The sequence below is a fragment of the Nothobranchius furzeri genome, chromosome 3, assembly GCF_043380555.1.
Source record: "Nothobranchius furzeri strain GRZ-AD chromosome 3, NfurGRZ-RIMD1, whole genome shotgun sequence".
NCBI classification, from domain to species: Eukaryota; Metazoa; Chordata; class Actinopteri; order Cyprinodontiformes; family Nothobranchiidae; genus Nothobranchius; species Nothobranchius furzeri.
The window spans coordinates 79,270,198-79,292,516 of record NC_091743.1 but is presented as its reverse complement, the minus strand read 5'-3'; the positions used below and the strand labels follow the sequence as shown (position 1 = coordinate 79,292,516).

At 39.3% G+C, this 22,319-nt stretch overlaps 27 non-coding genes across 27 annotated transcripts; 15 read left to right on the top strand and 12 right to left on the bottom strand.

Moving 5' to 3' along the window:
- Positions 1 to 1,405: 1,405 nt before the first annotated feature.
- On the bottom strand, positions 1,406 to 1,477 carry trnag-ucc (transfer RNA glycine (anticodon UCC)). The gene has a single exon. It is a non-coding gene; the product is annotated as a tRNA-Gly (tRNA).
- Positions 1,478 to 2,394: 917 nt separating this feature from the next.
- trnag-ucc (transfer RNA glycine (anticodon UCC)) lies at positions 2,395 to 2,466 on the bottom strand. Its single transcript has one exon. It is a non-coding gene; the product is annotated as a tRNA-Gly (tRNA).
- Positions 2,467 to 3,125: 659 nt separating this feature from the next.
- Positions 3,126 to 3,197, top strand: trnae-uuc (transfer RNA glutamic acid (anticodon UUC)). Its single transcript has one exon. It is a non-coding gene; the product is annotated as a tRNA-Glu (tRNA).
- Positions 3,198 to 4,116: 919 nt separating this feature from the next.
- trnae-cuc (transfer RNA glutamic acid (anticodon CUC)) lies at positions 4,117 to 4,188 on the top strand. The gene has a single exon. It is a non-coding gene; the product is annotated as a tRNA-Glu (tRNA).
- A 189-nt stretch (positions 4,189 to 4,377) lies between these two features.
- On the bottom strand, positions 4,378 to 4,449 carry trnag-ucc (transfer RNA glycine (anticodon UCC)). The gene has a single exon. It is a non-coding gene; the product is annotated as a tRNA-Gly (tRNA).
- A 657-nt stretch (positions 4,450 to 5,106) lies between these two features.
- On the top strand, positions 5,107 to 5,178 carry trnae-uuc (transfer RNA glutamic acid (anticodon UUC)). The gene has a single exon. It is a non-coding gene; the product is annotated as a tRNA-Glu (tRNA).
- Positions 5,179 to 5,369: 191 nt separating this feature from the next.
- Positions 5,370 to 5,441, bottom strand: trnag-ucc (transfer RNA glycine (anticodon UCC)). The gene has a single exon. It is a non-coding gene; the product is annotated as a tRNA-Gly (tRNA).
- Positions 5,442 to 7,352: 1,911 nt separating this feature from the next.
- trnag-ucc (transfer RNA glycine (anticodon UCC)) lies at positions 7,353 to 7,424 on the bottom strand. Its single transcript has one exon. It is a non-coding gene; the product is annotated as a tRNA-Gly (tRNA).
- Positions 7,425 to 8,083: 659 nt separating this feature from the next.
- trnae-uuc (transfer RNA glutamic acid (anticodon UUC)) lies at positions 8,084 to 8,155 on the top strand. Its single transcript has one exon. It is a non-coding gene; the product is annotated as a tRNA-Glu (tRNA).
- A 920-nt stretch (positions 8,156 to 9,075) lies between these two features.
- On the top strand, positions 9,076 to 9,147 carry trnae-uuc (transfer RNA glutamic acid (anticodon UUC)). Its single transcript has one exon. It is a non-coding gene; the product is annotated as a tRNA-Glu (tRNA).
- A 919-nt stretch (positions 9,148 to 10,066) lies between these two features.
- Positions 10,067 to 10,138, top strand: trnae-cuc (transfer RNA glutamic acid (anticodon CUC)). The gene has a single exon. It is a non-coding gene; the product is annotated as a tRNA-Glu (tRNA).
- Positions 10,139 to 10,327: 189 nt separating this feature from the next.
- On the bottom strand, positions 10,328 to 10,399 carry trnag-ucc (transfer RNA glycine (anticodon UCC)). The gene has a single exon. It is a non-coding gene; the product is annotated as a tRNA-Gly (tRNA).
- A 657-nt stretch (positions 10,400 to 11,056) lies between these two features.
- Positions 11,057 to 11,128, top strand: trnae-uuc (transfer RNA glutamic acid (anticodon UUC)). Its single transcript has one exon. It is a non-coding gene; the product is annotated as a tRNA-Glu (tRNA).
- A 190-nt stretch (positions 11,129 to 11,318) lies between these two features.
- Positions 11,319 to 11,390, bottom strand: trnag-ucc (transfer RNA glycine (anticodon UCC)). Its single transcript has one exon. It is a non-coding gene; the product is annotated as a tRNA-Gly (tRNA).
- A 1,648-nt stretch (positions 11,391 to 13,038) lies between these two features.
- Positions 13,039 to 13,110, top strand: trnae-cuc (transfer RNA glutamic acid (anticodon CUC)). Its single transcript has one exon. It is a non-coding gene; the product is annotated as a tRNA-Glu (tRNA).
- Positions 13,111 to 13,870: 760 nt separating this feature from the next.
- On the top strand, positions 13,871 to 13,942 carry trnae-uuc (transfer RNA glutamic acid (anticodon UUC)). Its single transcript has one exon. It is a non-coding gene; the product is annotated as a tRNA-Glu (tRNA).
- Positions 13,943 to 14,132: 190 nt separating this feature from the next.
- On the bottom strand, positions 14,133 to 14,204 carry trnag-ucc (transfer RNA glycine (anticodon UCC)). The gene has a single exon. It is a non-coding gene; the product is annotated as a tRNA-Gly (tRNA).
- Positions 14,205 to 15,852: 1,648 nt separating this feature from the next.
- On the top strand, positions 15,853 to 15,924 carry trnae-cuc (transfer RNA glutamic acid (anticodon CUC)). The gene has a single exon. It is a non-coding gene; the product is annotated as a tRNA-Glu (tRNA).
- A 1,022-nt stretch (positions 15,925 to 16,946) lies between these two features.
- On the bottom strand, positions 16,947 to 17,018 carry trnag-ucc (transfer RNA glycine (anticodon UCC)). Its single transcript has one exon. It is a non-coding gene; the product is annotated as a tRNA-Gly (tRNA).
- Positions 17,019 to 17,661: 643 nt separating this feature from the next.
- On the top strand, positions 17,662 to 17,733 carry trnae-cuc (transfer RNA glutamic acid (anticodon CUC)). Its single transcript has one exon. It is a non-coding gene; the product is annotated as a tRNA-Glu (tRNA).
- A 904-nt stretch (positions 17,734 to 18,637) lies between these two features.
- On the top strand, positions 18,638 to 18,709 carry trnae-cuc (transfer RNA glutamic acid (anticodon CUC)). Its single transcript has one exon. It is a non-coding gene; the product is annotated as a tRNA-Glu (tRNA).
- Positions 18,710 to 18,897: 188 nt separating this feature from the next.
- On the bottom strand, positions 18,898 to 18,969 carry trnag-ucc (transfer RNA glycine (anticodon UCC)). The gene has a single exon. It is a non-coding gene; the product is annotated as a tRNA-Gly (tRNA).
- A 659-nt stretch (positions 18,970 to 19,628) lies between these two features.
- Positions 19,629 to 19,700, top strand: trnae-uuc (transfer RNA glutamic acid (anticodon UUC)). Its single transcript has one exon. It is a non-coding gene; the product is annotated as a tRNA-Glu (tRNA).
- A 189-nt stretch (positions 19,701 to 19,889) lies between these two features.
- trnag-ucc (transfer RNA glycine (anticodon UCC)) lies at positions 19,890 to 19,961 on the bottom strand. Its single transcript has one exon. It is a non-coding gene; the product is annotated as a tRNA-Gly (tRNA).
- Positions 19,962 to 20,620: 659 nt separating this feature from the next.
- On the top strand, positions 20,621 to 20,692 carry trnae-uuc (transfer RNA glutamic acid (anticodon UUC)). The gene has a single exon. It is a non-coding gene; the product is annotated as a tRNA-Glu (tRNA).
- Positions 20,693 to 20,881: 189 nt separating this feature from the next.
- trnag-ucc (transfer RNA glycine (anticodon UCC)) lies at positions 20,882 to 20,953 on the bottom strand. The gene has a single exon. It is a non-coding gene; the product is annotated as a tRNA-Gly (tRNA).
- Positions 20,954 to 21,612: 659 nt separating this feature from the next.
- Positions 21,613 to 21,684, top strand: trnae-cuc (transfer RNA glutamic acid (anticodon CUC)). The gene has a single exon. It is a non-coding gene; the product is annotated as a tRNA-Glu (tRNA).
- The last annotated feature ends 635 nt before the right edge of the window (positions 21,685 to 22,319 follow it).

Genomic DNA, 22,319 nt, shown 5'->3' with positions numbered 1-22,319 from the left:
AAGGTCATTTTACACACCGATGGGACTCTACGCACATTTTTGTGGCAAAAGAAATCCAAAATCAGGACGTCAGTTGGACAATGCAAGTTCATGGAATGACTGATTCTATACAACTGTGCAAGTGTTCACTTGGTGGATGAACAGGAAGAGTGTCTCCCTGATGGTCTAGTGGCTAGGATCCGACGCTTTCACCGTCGTGGCCCGGGTTCGATTTTGGTCAGGGAAGAGTTTCATTTCTGTACTCTGTATCTATTGTCAAAAATCATTGTTGATGACATAATTGAGGAAATGGCTGCTTTAAGATAAATAATTAAAAATAGGTACATTTACACAATCAGTAGGTTTGGTGATGTTTAGAATGGATTAGGAAATACTCTGCAATCTACTTAATTTGAAGAAGGACAGATGAATCTTTGCATTGGCCGGGAATCGAACCCGGGTTATCTGCTTGGAAGGCAGCTATGTTCACCACTATACCACCAACGCCACGTAATTCAATGTAAAATCGTTATGATCGGAAAGATGAAATGACTTGTCTTTCTTGGGGTTTGAAGTTTTACATTTTTATTGTGCACTGAACTAATTTGACTTGCACCATCAGTGACTGCTGACAAAGAGTCAGATCAGAAACCGTTGTCTGTGTTCAATTTGATCTACATTAAGAAGAAACTTAATCCACAGGAAGGCAACAAAATGTAATCAAAGAAAGACCTTTTGATTTTCAACATGACAGAGATGTCCACCCAAAAACCTATAGCAGTTCCAGTGCTAAAATAGTCTCCAGCGCTGTACATTCCGTCAAATTCCATGACTGTTGACAGTCTGAGGCCATAGTATAGCTTTAGTTCACTATAGCTTTTGTTCACAACACAAAAAAACTTTTCCAGAATTTGGTTCTTAAAGTCTATGTGTTGCAATAAAAATTTGCTCTTAGGCGTGCTTGACTGCTTGCTGAATTTAAGACAATTGAGCCTAATTGTAGACGTTCCGGAAGGTCATTTTACACACCGATGGGACTCTACGCACATTTTTGTGGCAAAAGAAATCCAAAATCAGGACGTCAGTTGGACAATGCAAGTTTATGGAATGACTGATTCTATACAACTGTGCAAGCGTTCACTTGGTGGATAAAGAGGAATAGTGTCTCCCTGATGGTCTAGTGGCTAGGATCCGACGCTCTCACCGTCGTGGCCTGGGTTGATTCCCGTTCAGGGAAGAGGTTCATTTCTTTACTCTGTATCTATTGTCAAAAATCATTGTTAATGACAAAATTGAGGAAATGGCTGCTTTAAGATAAACAATTAAAAACAGGTACATTTACACAATTAGTAGGTTTGGTGATGTTTAGAATGGATTAGGAAATACTCTACAATCTGCTTACTTTGAAGTAGGACAGATGAATCTTTGCATTGGCCGGGAACCGAACCCGGGTCAACTGCTTGGAAGGCAGCTATGCTCACCACTATACCACCAATGCCACGTAATTCAATGAAAAATCGTTATGATCGGAAAGATGAAATGACTGGTCTTTCTTGGGGTTTGAAGTTTTACATTTTTATTGTGCACTAAACTAATTTGACTTGCACCATCAGTGACTGCTGACAAAGAGTCAGATCAGAAACCGTTGTCTGTGTTCAATTTGATCTACATTAAGATGAAACTTAATCCACAGGAAGGCAACAAAATGTAATCAAAGAAAGACCTTTTGATTTTCAACATGACAGAGATGTCCACCCAAAAACCTATAGCAGTTCCAGTGCTAAAATAGTCTCCAACGCTGTACATTCCGTCAAATTCCATGACTGTTGACAGTCTGAGGCCATAGTATAGCTTTAGTTCACTATAGCTTTTGTTCACAACACAAAAAAACTTTTCCAGAATTTGGTTCTTAAAGTCTATGTGTTGCAATAAATATTTGCTCTTAGGCGTGCTTGACTGCTTGCTGAATTTAGACAACTGAGCCTAATTGTAGACGTTCCGGAAGGTCATTTTACACACCGATGGGACTCTACGCACATTTTTGTGGCAAAAGAAATCCAAAATCAGGACGTCAGTTGGACAATGCAAGTTCATGGAATGACTGATTCTATACAACTGTGCAAGTGTTCACTTGGTGGAAAGAGGAAGAGTGTCTCCCTGATGGTCTAGTGGATAGGATCCGACGCTCTCACCGTGGTGGCCCGTGTTCGATTCCCGGTCAGGGAAGAGTTTCACTTCTGTACTCTGTATCTATTGTCAAAAATCTTTGTTGATGACTTAATTGAGGAAATGGCTGCTTTAAGATAAATAATTAAAAATAGGTACATTTACACAATCAGTAGGTTTGGTGATGTTTAGAATGGATAAGGAAATACTCTGCAATCTGCTTAATTTGAAGTAGGCCAGATGAATCTTTGCATTGGCCGGGAATCGAACCCGGGTCAACTGCTTGGAAGGCAGCTATGCTCACCACTATACCACCAATGCCACGTAATTCAATGTAAAACCATTATGATCGGAAAGATGAAATGACTGGTCTTTCTTGGGGTTTGAAGTTTTACATTTTTATTGTGCACTAAACTAATTTGACTTGCACCATCAGTGACTGCTGACAAAGAGTCAGATCAGAAACCGTTGTCTGTGTTCAATTTGATCTACATTAAGATGAAACTTAATCCACAGGAAGGCAACAAAATGTAATCAAAGAAAGACCTTTTGATTTTCAACATGACAGAGACGTCCACCCAAAAATCTATAGCAGTTCCAGTGCTAAAATAGTCTCCAACGCTGTACATTCCGTCAAATTCCATGACTGTTGACAGTCTGAGGCCATAGTATAGCTTTAGTTCACTATAGCTTTTGTTCACAACACAAAAAAACTTTTCCAGAATTTGGTTCTTAAAGTCTATGTGTTGCAATAAATATTTGCTCTTAGGCGTGCTTCACTGCTTGCTGAATTTAAGACAATTGAGCCTAATTGTAGACGTTCCGGAAGGTCATTTTACACACCGATGGGACTCTACGCACATTTTTGTGGCAAAAGAAATCCAAAATCAGGACGTAGGTTGGACAATGCAAGTTCATTGAATGACTGATTCTATTCAACTGTGCAAGTGTTCACTTGGTGGATTAAGAAGGAGAGTGTATCCCTGATGGTCTAGTGGCTAGGATCCGACGCTTTCACCGTCGTGGCCCGGGTTCGATTCCCGGTCAGGGAAAAGTTTCATTTCTATATTCATTATCTAATGTCAAATATCATTGTTAATGACATAATTGAGGAAATGGCTGCTTTAAGATAAATAATTAAAAAGAGGTACATTTACGCAATCAGTAGTTTAGGTGATGTTTTAGAATGGACTAGGAAATACTATGCAATCTGCTTAATTTGAAGTAGGACAGATGAATCTTTGCATTGGCTGGGAATCGAACCCGGGTCAACTGCTTGGAAGGCAGCTATGCTCACCACTATACCACCAATGTCATGTAATCCAATGTAAAATCGTGATGAACGGAAAGATGAAATCACTGGTCTTTCTTGGGGTTTGAAGTTTTACATTTTTATTGTGCACTAAACTAATTTGACTTGCACCATCAGTGACTGCTGACAAAGAGTCAGATCAGAAACCGTTGTCTGTGTTCAATTTGATCTACATTAAGATGAAACTTAATCCACAGGAAGGCAACAAAATGTAATCAAAGAAAGACCTTTTGATTTTCAACATGACAGAGATGTCCACCCAAAAACCTATAGCAGTTCCAGTGCTAAAATAGTCTCCAACGCTGTACATTCCGTCAAATTCCATGACTGTTGACAGTTTGAGGCCATAGTATAGCTTTAGTTCACTATAGCTTTTGTTCACAACACAAAAAAACTTTTCCAGAATTTGGTTCTTAAAGTCTATGTGTTGCAATAAATATTTGCTCTTAGGCGTGCTTGACTGCTTGCTGAATTTAAGACAATTTAGCCTAATTGTAGACGTTCCGGAAGGTCATTTTACACACCGATTGGACTCTACGCACATTTTTGTGGCAAAAGAAATCCAAAATCAGGACGTCAGTTGGACAAGGCAAGTTCATGGAATGACTGATTCTATACAACTGTGCAAGTGTTCACTTGGTGGAAAGAGGAAGAGTGTCTCCCTGATGGTCTAGTGGATAGGATCCGACGCTCTCACCGTGGTGGCCCGGGTTCGATTCCCGGTCAGGGAAGAGTTTCACTTCTGTACTCTGTATCTATTGTCAAAAATCTTTGTTGAAGACTTAATTGAGGAAATGGCTGCTTTAAGATAAATAATTAAAAATAGGTACATTTACACAATCAGTAGGTTTGGTGATGTTTAGAATGGATAAGGAAATACTCTGCAATCTGCTTAATTTGAAGTGGGACAGATGAATCTTTGCATTGGCCGGGAATCGAACCCAGGTCAACTGCTTGGAAGGCAGCTATGCTCACCACTATACCACCAATGCCATGTAATTCAATGTAAAATCGTTATGATCGGAAAGATGAAATGACTGGTCTTTCTTGGGGTTTGAAGTTTTACATTTTTATTGTGCACTAAACTAATTTGACTTGCACCATCAGTGACTGCTGACAAAGAGTCAGATCAGAAACCGTTGTCTGTGTTCAATTTGATCTACATTAAGATGAAACTTAATCCACAGGAAGGCAACAAAATGTAATCAAAGAAAGACCTTTTGATTTTCAACATGACAGAGATGTCCACCCAAAAACCTATAGCAGTTCCAGTGCTAAAATAGTCTCCAACGCTGTACATTCCGTCAAATTCCATGACTGTTGACAGTCTGAGGCCATAGTATAGCTTTAGTTCACTATAGCTTTTGTTCACAACACAAAAAAACTTTTCCAGAATTTGGTTCTTAAAGTCTATGTGTTGCAATAAATATTTGCTCTTAGGCGTGCTTGACTGCTTGCTGAATTTAAGACAATTGAGCCTAATTGTAGACGTTCCGGAAGGTCATTTTACACACCGATGGGACTCTACGCACATTTTTGTGGCAAAAGAAATCCAAAATCAGGACGTCAGTTGGACAATGCAAGTTCATGGAATGACTGATTCTATACAACTGTGCAAGTGTTCACTTGGTGGATAGAGGAAGAGTGTCTCCCTGATGGTCTAGTGGATAGGATCCGACGCTTTCACCGTCGTGGCCCCGGTTCGATTCCCGGTCAGGGAGGAGTTTCATTTCTGTACTCCGTATCTATTGTCAAAAATCATTGTTGATGACATAATTGAGGAAATGGCTGCTTTAAGATAAATAATTAAAAATAGGTACACTTACACAATCAGTAAGTTTAGGTGATGTTTACAATGGATTAGGAAATACTCTTCAAATCTACTTAATTTGAAGAAGGACAGATGAATCTTTGCATTGGCCGGGAATCGAGCCCGGGTCAACTGCTTGGAAGGCAGCTATGCTCACCACTATACCACCAATGCCACATAACTCAATGTAAAATCTTTATGATCGGAAAGATGAAATGACTGGTCTTTCTTGGGGTTTGAAGTTTTACATTTTTATTGTGCACTAAACTAATTTGACTTGCACCATCAGTGACTGCTGACAAAGAGTCAGATCAGAAACCGTTGTCTGTGTTCAATTTGATCTACATTAAGATGAAACTTAATCCACAGGAAGGCAACAAAATGTAATCAAAGAAAGACCTTTTGATTTTCAACATGACAGAGATGTCCACCCAAAAACCTATAGCAGTTCCAGTGCTAAAATAGTCTCCAACGCTGTACATTCCGTCAAATTCCATGACTGTTGACAGTCTGAGGCCATAGTATAGCTTTAGTTCACTATAGCTTTTGTTCACAACACAAAAAAACTTTTCCAGAATTTGGTTCTTAAAGTCTATGTGTTGCAATAAATATTTGCTCTTAGGCGTGCTTGACTGCTTGCTGAATTTAAGACAATTGAGCCTAATTGTAGACGTTCCGGAAGGTCATTTTACACACCGATGGGACTCTACGCACATTTTTGTGGCAAAAGAAATCCAAAATCAGGACGTCAGTTGGACAATGCAAGTTCATGGAATGACTGATTCTATACAACTGTGCAAGTGTTCACTTGGTGGATGAACAGGAAGAGTGTCTCCCTGATGGTCTAGTGGCTAGGATCCGACGCTTTCACCGTCGTGGCCCGGGTTCGATTTTGGTCAGGGAAGAGTTTCATTTCTGTACTCTGTATCTATTGTCAAAAATCATTGTTGATGACATAATTGAGGAAATGGCTGCTTTAAGATAAATAATTAAAAATAGGTACATTTACACAATCAGTAGGTTTGGTGATGTTTAGAATGGATTAGGAAATACTCTGCAATCTACTTAATTTGAAGAAGGACAGATGAATCTTTGCATTGGCCGGGAATCGAACCCGGGTTATCTGCTTGGAAGGCAGCTATGTTCACCACTATACCACCAACGCCACGTAATTCAATGTAAAATCGTTATGATCGGAAAGATGAAATGACTTGTCTTTCTTGGGGTTTGAAGTTTTACATTTTTATTGTGCACTGAACTAATTTGACTTGCACCATCAGTGACTGCTGACAAAGAGTCAGATCAGAAACCGTTGTCTGTGTTCAATTTGATCTACATTAAGAAGAAACTTAATCCACAGGAAGGCAACAAAATGTAATCAAAGAAAGACCTTTTGATTTTCAACATGACAGAGATGTCCACCCAAAAACCTATAGCAGTTCCAGTGCTAAAATAGTCTCCAACGCTGTACATTCCGTCAAATTCCATGACTGTTGACAGTCTGAGGCCATAGTATAGCTTTAGTTCACTATAGCTTTTGTTCACAACACAAAAAAACTTTTCCAGAATTTGGTTCTTAAAGTCTATGTGTTGCAATAAAAATTTGCTCTTAGGCGTGCTTGACTGCTTGCTGAATTTAAGACAATTGAGCCTAATTGTAGACGTTCCGGAAGGTCATTTTACACACCGATGGGACTCTACGCACATTTTTGTGGCAAAAGAAATCCAAAATCAGGACGTCAGTTGGACAATGCAAGTTTATGGAATGACTGATTCTATACAACTGTGCAAGCGTTCACTTGGTGGATAAAGAGGAATAGTGTCTCCCTGATGGTCTAGTAGCTAGGATCCGACGCTCTCACCGTCGTGGCCTGGGTTCGATTCCCGTTCAGGGAAGAGTTTCATTTCTGTACTCTGTATCTATTGTCAAAAATCATTGTTGATGACATAATTGAGGAAATGGCTGCTTTAAGATAAACAATTAAAAACAGGTACATTTACACAACTAGTAGGTTTGGTGATGTTTAGAATGGATTAGGAAATACTCTACAATCTGCTTACTTTGAAGTAGGACAGATGAATCTTTGCATTGGCCGGGAACCGAACCCGGGTCAACTGCTTGGAAGGCAGCTATGCTCACCACTATACCACCAATGCAACGTAATTCAGGATAAAATCGTTATGATCGGAAAGATGAAATGACTGGTCTTTCTTGGGGTTTGAAGTTTTACATTTTTATTGTGCACTAAACTAATTTGACTTGCACCATCAGTGACTGCTGACAAAGAGTCAGATCAGAAACCGTTGTCTGTGTTCAATTTGATCTACATTAAGATGAAACTTAATCCACAGGAAGGCAACAAAATGTAATCAAAGAAAGACCTTTTGATTTTCAACATGACAGAGATGTCCATCCAAAAACCTATAGCAGTTCCAGTGCTAAAATAGTCTCCAACGCTGTACATTCCGTCAAATTCCATGACTGTTGACAGTCTGAGGCCATAGTATAGCTTTAGTTCACTATAGCTTTTGTTCACAACACAAAAAAACTTTTCCAGAATTTGGTTCTTAAAGTCTATGTGTTGCAATAAATATTTGCTCTTAGGCGTGCTTGACTGCTTGCTGAATTTAAGACAATTGAGCCTAATTGTAGACGTTCCGGAAGGTCATTTTACACACCGATGGGACTCTACGCACATTTTTGTGGCAAAAGAAATCCAAAATAAGGACATCAGTTGGACAATGCAAGTTCATGGAATGACTGATTCGATACAACTGTGCAAGTGTTCACTTGGTGGATAAAGAGGAAGAGTGTCTCCCTGATGGTCTAGTGGCTAGGATCCGACGCTTTCACCGTCGTGGCCCGGGTTCGATTCCCGGTCAGGGAAGAGTTTCATTTGTATACTCATTATCTAATGTCAAATATCAATGTTAATGACATAATTGAGGAAATGCCTGCCTTAAGATAAATAATTAAAAACAGGTACATTTACACAATCAGTAGGTTAGGTGATGTTTAGAATGGATTAGGAAATACTCTGCAATCTGCTTAATTTGAAGTAGGCCAGATGAATCTTTGCATTGGCCGCGAATCGATCCCGGGTCAACTGCTTGGAAGGCACCTATGCTCACCACTATACCACCAATGCCACGTAATTCAATGTAAAATCATTATGATCGGAAAGATGAAATGACTGGTCTTTCTTGGGGTTTGAAGTTTTACATTTTTATTGTGCACTAAACTAATTTGACTTGCACCATCAGTGACTGCTGACAAAGAGTCAGATCAGAAACCGTTGTCTGTGTTCAATTTGATCTACATTAAGATGAAACTTAATCCACAGGAAGGCAACAAAATGTAATCAAAGAAAGACCTTTTGATTTTCAACATGACAGAGATGTCCACCCAAAAACCTATAGCAGTTCCAGTGCTAAAATAGTCTCCAACGCTGTACATTCCGTCAAATTCCATGACTGTTGACAGTCTGAGGCCATAGTATAGCTTTAGTTCACTATAGCTTTTGTTCACAACACAAAAAAACTTTTCCAGAATTTGGTTCTTAAAGTCTATGTGTTGCAATAAATATTTGCTCTTAGGCGTGCTTCACTGCTTGCTGAATTTAAGACAATTGAGCCTAATTGTAGACGTTCCGGAAGGTCATTTTACACACCGATGGGACTCTACGCACATTTTTGTGGCAAAAGAAATCCAAAATCAGGACGTAGGTTGGACAATGCAAGTTCATTGAATGACTGATTCTATTCAACTGTGCAAGTGTTCACTTGGTGGATTAAGAAGGAGAGTGTATCCCTGATGGTCTAGTGGCTAGGATCCGACGCTTTCACCGTCGTGGCCCGGGTTCGATTCCCGGTCAGGGAAAAGTGTCATTTCTATATTCATTATCTAATGTCAAATATCATTGTTAATGACATAATTGAGGAAATGGCTGCTTTAAGATAAATAATTAAAAAGAGGTACATTTACGCAATCAGTAGTTTAGGTGATGTTTTAGAATGGACTAGGAAATACTATGCAATCTGCTTAATTTGAAGTAGGACAGATGAATCTTTGCATTGGCTGGGAATCGAACCCGGGTCAACTGCTTGGAAGGCAGCTATGCTCACCACTATACCACCAATGTCATGTAATTCAATGTAAAATCGTGATGAACGGAAAGATGAAATCACTGGTCTTTCTTGGGGTTTGAAGTTTTACATTTTTATTGTGCACTAAACTAATTTGACTTGCACCATCAGTGACTGCTGACAAAGAGTCAGATCAGAAACCGTTGTCTGTGTTCAATTTGATCTACATTAAGATGAAACTTAATCCACAGGAAGGCAACAAAATGTAATCAAAGAAAGACCTTTTGATTTTCAACATGACAGAGATGTCCACCCAAAAACCTATAGCAGTTCCAGTGCTAAAATAGTCTCCAACGCTGTACATTCCGTCAAATTCCATGACTGTTGACAGTTTGAGGCCATAGTATAGCTTTAGTTCACTATAGCTTTTGTTCACAACACAAAAAAACTTTTCCAGAATTTGGTTCTTAAAGTCTATGTGTTGCAATAAATATTTGCTCTTAGGCGTGCTTGACTGCTTGCTGAATTTAAGACAATTTAGCCTAATTGTAGACGTTCCGGAAGGTCATTTTACACACCGATTGGACTCTACGCACATTTTTGTGGCAAAAGAAATCCAAAATCAGGACGTCAGTTGGACAAGGCAAGTTCATGGAATGACTGATTCTATACAACTGTGCAAGTGTTCACTTGGTGGAAAGAGGAAGAGTGTCTCCCTGATGGTCTAGTGGATAGGATCCGACGCTCTCACCGTGGTGGCCCGGGTTCGATTCCCGGTCAGGGATGAGTTTCACTTCTGTACTCTGTATCTATTGTCAAAAATCTTTGTTGAAGACTTAATTGAGGAAATGGCTGCTTTAAGATAAATAATTAAAAATAGGTACATTTACACAATCAGTAGGTTTGGTGATGTTTAGAATGGATAAGGAAATACTCTGCAATCTGCTTAATTTGAAGTAGGACAGATGAATCTTTGCATTGGCCGTGAATCGAACCCGGGTCAACTGCTTGGAAGGCAGCTATGCTCACCACTATACCACCAATGCCATGTAATTCAATGTAAAATCGTTATGATCGGAAAGATGAAATGACTGGTCTTTCTTGGGGTTTGAAGTTTTACATTTTTATTGTGCACTAAACTAATTTGACTTGCACCATCAGTGACTGCTGACAAAGAGTCAGATCAGAAACCGTTGTCTGTGTTCAATTTGATCTACATTAAGATGAAACTTAATCCACAGGAAGGCAACAAAATGTAATCAAAGAAAGACCTTTTGATTTTCAACATGAGAGAGATGTCCACCCAAAAACCTATAGCAGTTCCAGTGCTAAAATAGTCTCCAACGCTGTACATTCCGTCAAATTCCATGACTGTTGACAGTCTGAGGCCATAGTATAGCTTTAGTTCACTATAGCTTTTGTTCACAACACAAAAAAACTTTTCCAGAATTTGGTTCTTAAAGTCTATGTGTTGCAATAAATATTTGCTCTTAGGCGTGCTTGACTGCTTGCTGAATTTAAGACAATTGAGCCTAATTGTAGACGTTCCGGAAGGTCATTTTACACACCGATGGGACTCTACGCACATTTTTGTGGCAAAAGAAATCCAAAATCAGGACGTCAGTTGGACAATGCAAGTTCATGGAATGAATGATTCTATACAACTGTGCAAGTGTTCACTTGGTGGATAGAGGAAGAGTGTCTCCCTGATGGTCTAGTGGATAGGATCCGACGCTTTCACCGTCGTGGCCCCGGTTCGATTCCCGGTCAGGGAGGAGTTTCATTTCTGTACTCCGTATCTATTGTCAAAAATCATTGTTGATGACATAATTGAGGAAATGGCTGCTTTAAGATAAATAATTAAAAATAGGTACACTTACACAATCAGTAGGTTTGGTGATGTTTAGAATGGATTAGGAAATACTCTGCAAATCTACTTAATTTGAAGAAGGACAGATGAATCTTTGCATTGGCCGGGAATCGAGCCCGGGTCAACTGCTTGGAAGGCAGCTATGCTCACCACTATACCACCAATGCCACATAACTCAATGTAAAATCTTTATGATCGGAAAGATGAAATGACTGGTCTTTCTTGGGGTTTGAAGTTTTACATTTTTATTGTGCACTAAACTAATTTGACTTGCACCATCAGTGACTGCTGACAAAGAGTCAGATCAGAAACCGTTGTCTGTGTTCAATTTGATCTACATTAAGATGAAACTTAATCCACAGGAAGGCAACAAAATGTAATCAAAGAAAGACCTTTTGATTTTCAACATGACAGAGATGTCCACCCAAAAACCTATAGCAGTTCCAGTGCTAAAATAGTCTCCAACGCTGTACATTCCGTCAAATTCCATGACTGTTGACAGTCTGAGGCCATAGTATAGCTTTAGTTCACTATAGCTTTTGTTCACAACACAAAAAAACTTTTCCAGAATTTGGTTCTTAAAGTCTATGTGTTGCAATAAATATTTGCTCTTAGGCGTGCTTGACTGCTTGCTGAATTTAAGACAATTGAGCCTAATTGTAGACGTTCCGGAAGGTCATTTTACACACCGATGGGACTCTACGCACATTTTTGTGGCAAAAGAAATCCAAAATCAGGACGTCAGTTGGACAATGCAAGTTCATGGAATGACTGATTCTATACAACTGTGCAAGTGTTCACTTGGTGGATGAACAGGAAGAGTGTCTCCCTGATGGTCTAGTGGCTAGGATCCGACGCTTTCACCGTCGTGGCCCGGGTTCGATTTTGGTCAGGGAAGAGTTTCATTTCTGTACTCTGTATCTATTGTCAAAAATCATTGTTGATGACATAATTGAGGAAATGGCTGCTTTAAGATAAATAATTAAAAATAGGTACATTTACACAATCAGTAGGTTTGGTGATGTTTAGAATGGATTAGGAAATACTCTGCAATCTACTTAATTTGAAGAAGGACAGATGAATCTTTGCATTGGCCGGGAATCGAACCCGGGTTATCTGCTTGGAAGGCAGCTATGTTCACCACTATACCACCAACGCCACGTAATTCAATGTAAAATCGTTATGATCGGAAAGATGAAATGACTTGTCTTTCTTGGGGTTTGAAGTTTTACATTTTTATTGTGCACTGAACTAATTTGACTTGCACCATCAGTGACTGCTGACAAAGAGTCAGATCAGAAACCGTTGTCTGTGTTCAATTTGATCTACATTAAGAAGAAACTTAATCCACAGGAAGGCAACAAAATGTAATCAAAGAAAGACCTTTTGATTTTCAACATGACAGAGATGTCCACCCAAAAACCTATAGCAGTTCCAGTGCTAAAATAGTCTCCAACGCTGTACATTCCATCAAATTCCATGACTGTTGACAGTCTGAGGCCATAGTATAGCTTTAGTTCACTATAGCTTTTGTTCACAACACAAAAAAACTTTTCCAGAATTTGGTTCTTAAAGTCTATGTGTTGCAATAAAAATTTGCTCTTAGGCGTGCTTGACTGCTTGCTGAATTTAAGACAATTGAGCCTAATTGTAGACGTTCCGGAAGGTCATTTTACACACCGATGGGACTCTACGCACATTTTTGTGGCAAAAGAAATCCAAAATCAGGACGTCAGTTGGACAATGCAAGTTCATGGAATGACTGATTCTATACAACTGTACAAGTGTTCACTTGGTGGATAGAGGAAGAGTGTCTCCCTGATGGTCTAGTGGATAGGATCCGACGCTCTCACCGTCGTGGCCCGGGTTCGATTCCCGGTCAGGGAATAGTTTCACTTCTGTACTCTGTATCTATTGTCAAACATCTTTGTTGATCACTTAATTGAGGAAATGTTTGCTTTAAGATAAATAATTAAAAATAGGTACATTTACACAATCAGTAGGTTTGGTGATGTTTAGAATGGATCAGGAAATACTCTGCAATCTGCTTAATTTGAAGTGGGACAGATGAATCTTTGCAATAGCCGGGAATCGAACCCGGGTCAACTGCTTGGAAGACAGCTATGCTCACCACTATACCACAAATGCCATGTAATTCAATGTAAAATCATTATGATCGGAAAGATGAAATGACTGGTCTTTCTTGGGGTTTGACCTTTTGATTTTCAACATGACAGAGATGTCCACCCAAAAACCTATAGCAGTTCCAGTGCTAAAATAGTCTCCAACGCTGTACATTCCGTCAAATTCCATGACTGTTGACAGTCTGAGGCCATAGTATAGCTTTAGTTCACTATAGCTTTTGTTCACAACACAAAAAAACTTTTCCAGAATTTGGTTCTTAAAGTCTATGTGTTGCAATAAATATTTGCTCTTAGGCGTGCTTGACTGCTTGCTGAATTTAAGACAATTGAGCCTAATTGTAGACGTTCCGGAAGGTCATTTTACACACCGATGGGACTCTACGCACATTTTTGTGGCAAAAGAAATCCAAAATCAGGACGTCAGTTGGACAATGCAAGTTCATGGAATGACTGATTCTATACAACTGTGCAAGTGTTCACTTGGTGGATAGAGGAAGAGTGTCTCCCTGATGGTCTAGTGGATAGGATCCGACGCTTTCACCGTCGTGGCCCCGGTTCGATTCCCGGTCAGGGAGGAGTTTCATTTCTGTACTCCGTATCTATTGTCAAAAATCATTGTTGATGACATAATTGAGGAAATGGCTGCTTTAAGATAAATAATTAAAAATAGGTACACTTACACAATCAGTAGGTTTGGTGATGTTTAGAATGGATTAGGAAATACTCTGCAAATCTACTTAATTTGAAGAAGGACAGATGAATCTTTGCATTGGCCGGGAATCGAGCCCGGGTCAACTGCTTGGAAGGCAGCTATGCTCACCACTATACCACCAATGCCACATAACTCAATGTAAAATCTTTATGATCGGAAAGATGAAATGACTGGTCTTTCTTGGGGTTTGAAGTTTTACATTTTTATTGTGCACTAAACTTATTTGACTTGCACCATCAGTGACTGCTGACAAAGAGTCAGATCAGAAACCGTTGTCTGTGTTCAATTTGATCTACATTAAGATGAAACTTAATCCACAGGAAGGCAACAAAATGTAATCAAAGAAAGACCTTTTGATTTTCAACATGACAGAGATGTCCACCCAAAAACCTATAGCAGTTCCAGTGCTAAAATAGTCTCCAACGCTGTACATTCCGTCAAATTCCATGACTGTTGACAGTCTGAGGCCATAGTATAGCTTTAGTTCACTATAGCTTTTGTTCACAACACAAAAAAACTTTTCCAGAATTTGGTTCTTAAAGTCTATGTGTTGCAATAAATATTTGCTCTTAGGCGTGCTTGACTGCTTGCTGAATTTAAGACAATTGAGCCTAATTGTAGACGTTCCGGAAGGTCATTTTACACACCGATGGGACTCTACGCACATTTTTGTGGCAAAAGAAATCCAAAATCAGGACGTCAGTTGGACAATGCAAGTTCATGGAATGACTGATTCTATACAACTGTGCAAGTGTTCACTTGGTGGATGAACAGGAAGAGTGTCTCCCTGATGGTCTAGTGGCTAGGATCCGACGCTTTCACCGTCGTGGCCCGGGTTCGATTTTGGTCAGGGAAGAGTTTCATTTCTGTACTCTGTATCTATTGTCAAAAATCATTGTTGATGACATAATTGAGGAAATGGCTGCTTTAAGATAAATAATTAAAAATAGGTACATTTACACAATCAGTAGGTTTGGTGATGTTTAGAATGGATTAGGAAATACTCTGCAATCTACTTAATTTGAAGAAGGACAGATGAATCTTTGCATTGGCCGGGAATCGAACCCGGGTTATCTGCTTGGAAGGCAGCTATGTTCACCACTATACCACCAACGCCACGTAATTCAATGTAAAATCGTTATGATCGGAAAGATGAAATAACTTGTCTTTCTTGGGGTTTGAAGTTTTACATTTTTATTGTGCACTGAACTAATTTGACTTGCACCATCAGTGACTGCTGACAAAGAGTCAGATCAGAAACCGTTGTCTGTGTTCAATTTGATCTACATTAAGAAGAAACTTAATCCACAGGAAGGCAACAAAATGTAATCAAAGAAAGACCTTTTGATTTTCAACATGACAGAGATGTCCACCCAAAAACCTATAGCAGTTCCAGTGCTAAAATAGTCTCCAACGCTGTACATTCCGTCAAATTCCATGACTGTTGACAGTCTGAGGCCATAGTATAGCTTTAGTTCACTATAGCTTTTGTTCACAACACAAAAAAACTTTTCCAGAATTTGGTTCTTAAAGTCTATGTGTTGCAATAAAAATTTGCTCTTAGGCGTGCTTGACTGCTTGCTGAATTTAAGACAATTGAGCCTAATTGTAGACGTTCCGGAAGGTCATTTCACACACCGATGGGACTCTACGCACATTTTTGTGGCAAAAGAAATCCAAAATCAGGACGTCAGTTGGACAATGCAAGTTCATGGAATGACTGATTCTATACAACTGTACAAGTGTTCACTTGGTGGATAGAGGAAGAGTGTCTCCCTGATGGTCTAGTGGATAGGATCCGACGCTCTCACCGTCGTGGCCCGGGTTCGATTCCCGGTCAGGGAATAGTTTCACTTCTGTACTCTGTATCTATTGTCAAACATCTTTGTTGATCACTTAATTGAGGAAATGTTTGCTTTAAGATAAATAATTAAAAATAGGTACATTTACACAATCAGTAGGTTTGGTGATGTTTAGAATGGATCAGGAAATACTCTGCAATCTGCTTAATTTGAAGTGGGACAGATGAATCTTTGCAATAGCCGGGAATCGAACCCGGGTCAACTGCTTGGAAGACAGCTATGCTCACCACTATACCACAAATGCCATGTAATTCAATGTAAAATCATTATGATCGGAAAGATGAAATGACTGGTCTTTCTTGGGGTTTGACCTTTTGATTTTCAACATGACAGAGATGTCCACCCAAAAACCTATAGCAGTTCCAGTGCTAAAATAGTCTCCAACGCTGTACATTCCGTCAAATTCCATGACTGTTGACAGTCTGAGGCCATAGTATAGCTTTAGTTCACTATAGCTTTTGTTCACAAGACAAAAAACTTTTCCAGAATTTGGTTCTTAAAGTCTATGTGTTGCAATAAATATTTGCTCTTAGGCGTGCTTGACTGCTTGCTGAATTTAAGACAATTGAGCCTAATTGTAGACGTTCCGGAAGGTCATTTTACACACCGATGGGACTCTACGCACATTTTTGTGGCAAAAGAAATCCAAAATCAGGATGTCAGTTGGACAATGCAAGTTCATGGAATGACTGATTCTATACAACTGTGCAAGTGTTCACTTGGTGGATGAACAGGAAGAGTGTCTCCCTGATGGTCTAGTGGCTAGGATCCGACGCTTTCACCTTCGTGGTCCGTGTTCGATTCCTGGTCAGGGAAGAGTTTCATTACTGTACTCTGTATCTATTGTCAAAAATCATTGTTGATGACATAATTGAGGAAATGGCTGCTTTAAGATAAATAATTAAAAACAGGTACATTTATACAATCAGTAGGTTTGGTGATGTTTAGAATGGATTAGGAAATACTCTGCAATCTGCTTACTTCGAAGTAGGACAGATAAATCTTTGCATTGGCCGGGAATCGAACCCAGGTCAACTGCTTGGAAGGCAGCTATGCTCACCACTATACCACCAATGCCACATAACTCAATGTAAAATCAATATGATCGGAAAGATGAAATGACTGGTCTTTCTTGGGGTTTGAAGTTTTACATTTTTATTGTGCACTAAACTAATTTGACTTGCACCATCAGTGACTGCTGACAAAGAGTCAGATCAGAAACCGTTGTCTGTGTTCAATTTGATCTACATTAAGATGAAACTTAATCCACAGGAAGGCAACAAAATGTAATCAAAGAAAGACCTTTTGATTTTCAACATGACAGTGATGTCCACCCAAAAACCTATAGCAGTTCCAGTGCTAAAATAATCTCCAACGCTGTACATTTCGTCAAATTCCATGACTGTTGACAGTCTGAGGCCATAGTATAACTTTAGTTCACAACACAAAAAAACTTTTCCAGAATTTGGTTCTTAAAGTCTATGTGTTGCAATAAATATTTGCTCTTAGGCGTGCTTGACTGCTTGCTAAATTTAAGACAATTGAGCCTAATTGTAGACGTTCCGGAAGGTCATTTTACACACCGATGGGACTCTACGCACATTTTTGTGGCAAAAGAAATCCAAAATCAGGACGTCAGTTGGACAATGCAAGTTCATGGAATGACTGATTCTATACAACTGTGCAAGCATTCACTTGGTGGATAAAGAGGAATAGTGTCTCCCTGATGGTCTAGTGGCTAGGATCCGACGCTCTCACCGTCGTGGCCCGGGTTCGATTCCCGGTCAGGGAAGAGTTTCATTACTGTACTCTGTATCTATTGTCAAAAATCATTGTTGATGACTTAATGGAGGAAATAGCTGCTTTAAGATAAATAATTAAAAACAGGTACATTTACACAATCAGTAGGTTTGGTGATGTTTAGAATGGATTAGGAAATACTCTGCAATCTGCTTACTTCGAAGTAGGACAGATAAATCTTTGCATTGGCTTGGAATCGAACCCAGGTCAACTGCTTGGAAGGCAGCTATGCTCACCACTATACCACCAATGCCACATAATTCAATGTAAAATCGTTATGATCGGAAAGATGAAATGACTGGTCTTTCTTGGGGTTTGAAGTTTTACATTTTTATTGTGCACTAAACTAATTTGACTTGCACCATCAGTGACTGCTGACAAAGAGTCAGATCAGAAACCGTTGTCTGTGTTCAATTTGATCTACATTAAGATGAAACTTAATCCACAGGAAGGCAACAAAATGTAATCAAAGAAAGACCTTTTGATTTTCAACATGACAGTGATGTCCACCCAAAAACCTATAGCAGTTCCAGTGCTAAAATAATCTCCAACGCTGTACATTTCGTCAAATTCCATGACTGTTGACAGTCTGAGGCCATAGTATAACTTTAGTTCACAACACAAAAAAACTTTTCCAGAATTTGGTTCTTAAAGTCTATGTGTTGCAATAAATATTTGCTCTTAGGCGTGCTTGACTGCTTGCTAAATTTAAGACAATTGAGCCTAATTGTAGACGTTCCGGAAGGTCATTTTACACACCGATGGGACTCTACGCACATTTTTGTGGCAAAAGAAATCCAAAATCAGGACGTCAGTTGGACAATGCAAGTTCATGGAATGACTGATTCTATACAACTGTGCAACCATTCACTTGGTGGATAAAGAGGAATAGTGTCTCCCTGATGGTCTAGTGGCTAGGATCCGACGCTCTCACCGTCGTGGCCCGGGTTCGATTCCCGGTCAGGGAAGAGTTTCATTACTGTACTCTGTATCTATTGTCAAAAATCATTGTTGATGTCATAATTGAGGAAATGGCTGCTTTATGATAAATAATTGAAACAGGTACATTTACACAATCAGTAGGTTTGGTGATGTTTAGTATGGATTAGGAAATACTCTGCAATCTGCTTAATTTGAAGTAGGACAGATGAATCTTTGCTTTGGCCGGGAATCGAACCCGGGTCAACTGCTTGGAAGGCAGCTATGCTCACCACTATACCACCAATGCCACATAACTCAGTGTAAAAACGTTATGATCGGAAAGATGCAATTACTGGTCATTCTTGGGGTTTGAAGTTTTACATTTTTATTGTGCACTGAACTAATTTGACTTGCACCATCAGTGACTGCTGACAAAGAGTCAGATCAGAAACCGTTGTCTGTGTTCAATTTGATCTACATTAAGAAGAAACTTAATCCACAGGAAGGCAACAAAATGTAATCAAAGAAAGACCTTTTGATTTTCAACATGACAGAGATGTCCACCCAAAAACCTATAGCAGTTCCAGTGCTAAAATAGTCTCCAACGCTGTACATTCCGTCAAATTCCATGACTGTTGACAGTCTGAGGCCATAGTATAGCTTTAGTTCACTACAGCTTTTGTTCACAACACAAAAAAACTTTTCCAGAATTTGGTTCTTAAAGTCTATGTGTTGCAATAAATATTTGCTCTTAGGCGTGCTTGACTGCTTGCTGAATTTAAGACAATTGAGCCTAATTGTAGACGTTCCGGAAGGTCATTTTACACACCGATGGGACTCTACGCACATTTTTGTGGCAAAAGAAATCCAAAATCAGGATGTCAGTTGGACAATGCAAGTTCATGGAATGACTGATTCTATACAACTGTGCAAGTGTTCACTTGGTGGATTAAGAGGAAGAGTGTCTCCCTGATGGTCTAGTGGCTAGGATCCGACGCTTTCACCGTCGTGGCCCGGGTTCGATTCCCGGTCAGGGAAGAGTTTCATTTCTATATTCATTATCTGATGTCAAATATCATTGTTAATGACATAATTGAGGAAATGGCTGCTTTAAGATAAATAATTAAAAATAGGTTCATTTACACAATCAGTAATTTTGGCGATGTTCAGAATCGATTAGGAAATACTATGCAATCTGCTTAATTTGAAGTAGGACAGATGAATCTTTGCATTGGCCGGGAATCGAACCCGGGTCATCTGCTTGGAAGGCAGCTATGTTCACCACTATACCACCAACGCCACGTAATTTAATGTAAAATCGTTATGATCGGAAAGATGAAATGACTTGTCTTTCTTGGGGTTTGAAGTTTTACATTTTTATTGTGCACTGAACTAATTTGACTTGCACCATCAGTGACTGCTGACAAAGAGTCAGATCAGAAACCGTTGTCTGTGTTCAATTTGATCTACATTAAGAAGAAACTTAATCCACAGGAAGGCAACAAAATGTAATCAAAGAAAGACCTTTTGATTTTCAACATGACAGAGATGTCCACCCAAAAACCTATAGCAGTTCCAGTGCTAAAATAGTCTCCAACGCTGTACATTCCGTCAAATTCCATGACTGTTGACAGTCTGAGGCCATAGTATAGCTTTAGTTCACTATAGCTTTTGTTCACAACACAAAAAAACTTTTCCAGAATTTGGTTCTTAAAGTCTATGTGTTGCAATAAATATTTGCTCTTAGGCGTGCTTGACTGCTTGCTGAATTTAAGACAATTGAGCCTAATTGTAGACGTTCCGGAAGGTCATTTTACACACCGATGGGACTCTACGCACATTTTTGTGGCAAAAGAAATCCAAAATCAGGACGTCAGTTGGACAATGCAAGTTCATGGAATGACTGATTCTATACAACTGTGCAAGCGTTCACTTGGTGGATTAAGAGGGAGAGTGTCTCCCTGATGGTCTAGTGGCTAGGATCCGACGCTTTCACCGTCGTGGCCCGGGTTCGATTCCTGGTCAGGGAAGAGTTTCATTTCTACATCCAGTATCTAATGTCAAATATCATTGTTAATGACATAATTGAGGAAATGGCTGCTTTAAGATAAATAATTAAAAATAGGTTCATTTACACAATCAGTAATTTTGGTGATGTTTAGAATGGATTAGGAAATACTCTGCAATCTGCTTACTTCAAAGTAGGACAGATAAATCTTTGCATTGGCCGGGAATCGAACCCAGTTCAACTGCTTGGAAGGCAGCTATGCTCACCACTATACCACCAATGCAACATAATTCAATGTAAAATCGTTATGACCGGAAAGATGCAATTACTGGTCATTCTTGGGGTTTGAAGTTTTACATTTTTATTGTGCACTGAACTAATTTGACTTGCACCATCAGTGACTGCTGACAAAGAGTCAGATCAGAAACCGTTGTCTGTGTTCAATTTGATCTACATTAAGAAGAAACTTAATCCACAGGAAGGCAACAAAATGTAATCAAAGAAAGACCTTTTGATTTTCAACATGACAGAGATGTCCACCCAAAAACCTATAGCAGTTCCAGTGCTAAAATAGTCTCCAACGCTGTACATTCCGTCAAATTCCATGACTGTTGACAGTCTGAGGCCATAGTATAGCTTTAGTTCACTATAGCTTTTGTTCACAACACAAAAAAACTTTTCCAGAATTTGGTTCTTAAAGTCTATGTGTTGCAATAAATATTTGCTCTTAGGCGTGCTTGACTGCTTGCTGAATTTAAGACAATTGAGCCTAATTGTAGACGTTCCGGAAGGTCATTTTACACACCGATGGGACTCTACGCACATTTTTGTGGCAAAAGAAATCCAAAATCAGGACGTCAGTTGGACAATGCAAGTTCATGGAATGACTGATTCTATACAACTGTGCAAGCATTCTCTTGGTGGATAAAGAGGAATAGTGTCTCCCTGATGGTCTAGTGGCTAGGATCCGATGCTCTCACCGTCGTGGCCCGGGTTCGATTCCCGGTCAGGGAAGAGTTTCATTACTGTACTCTGTATCTATTGTCAAAAATCATTGTTGATGACATAATTGAGGAAATGGCTGCTTTAAGATAAATAATTAAAAACAGGTACATTTACACAATCAGTATGTTTGGTGATGTGTAGAATGGATTAGGAAATACTCTGCAATCTGCTTAATTTGAAGTAGGCCAGATGAATCTTTGCATTGGCCAGGAATCGAACCCGAGTCAACTGCTTGGAAGGCAGCTATGCTCACCACTATACCACCAATGCCACATAATTCAATGTAAAATCGTTATGATCGGAAAGATGCAATTACTGGTCATTCTTGGGGTTTGAAGTTTTACATTTTTATTGTGCACTGAACTAATTTGACTTGCACCATCAGTGACTGCTGACAAAGAGTCAGATCAGAAACCGTTGTCTGTGTTCAATTTGATCTACATTAAGAAGAAACTTAATCCACAGGAAGGCAACAAAATGTAATCAAAGAAAGACCTTTTGATTTTCAACATGACAGAGATGTCCACCCAAAAACCTATAGCAGTTCCAGTGCTAAAATAGTCTCCAACGCTGTACATTCCGTCAAATTCCATGACTGTTGACAGTCTGAGGCCATAGTATAGCTTTAGTTCACTATAGCTTTT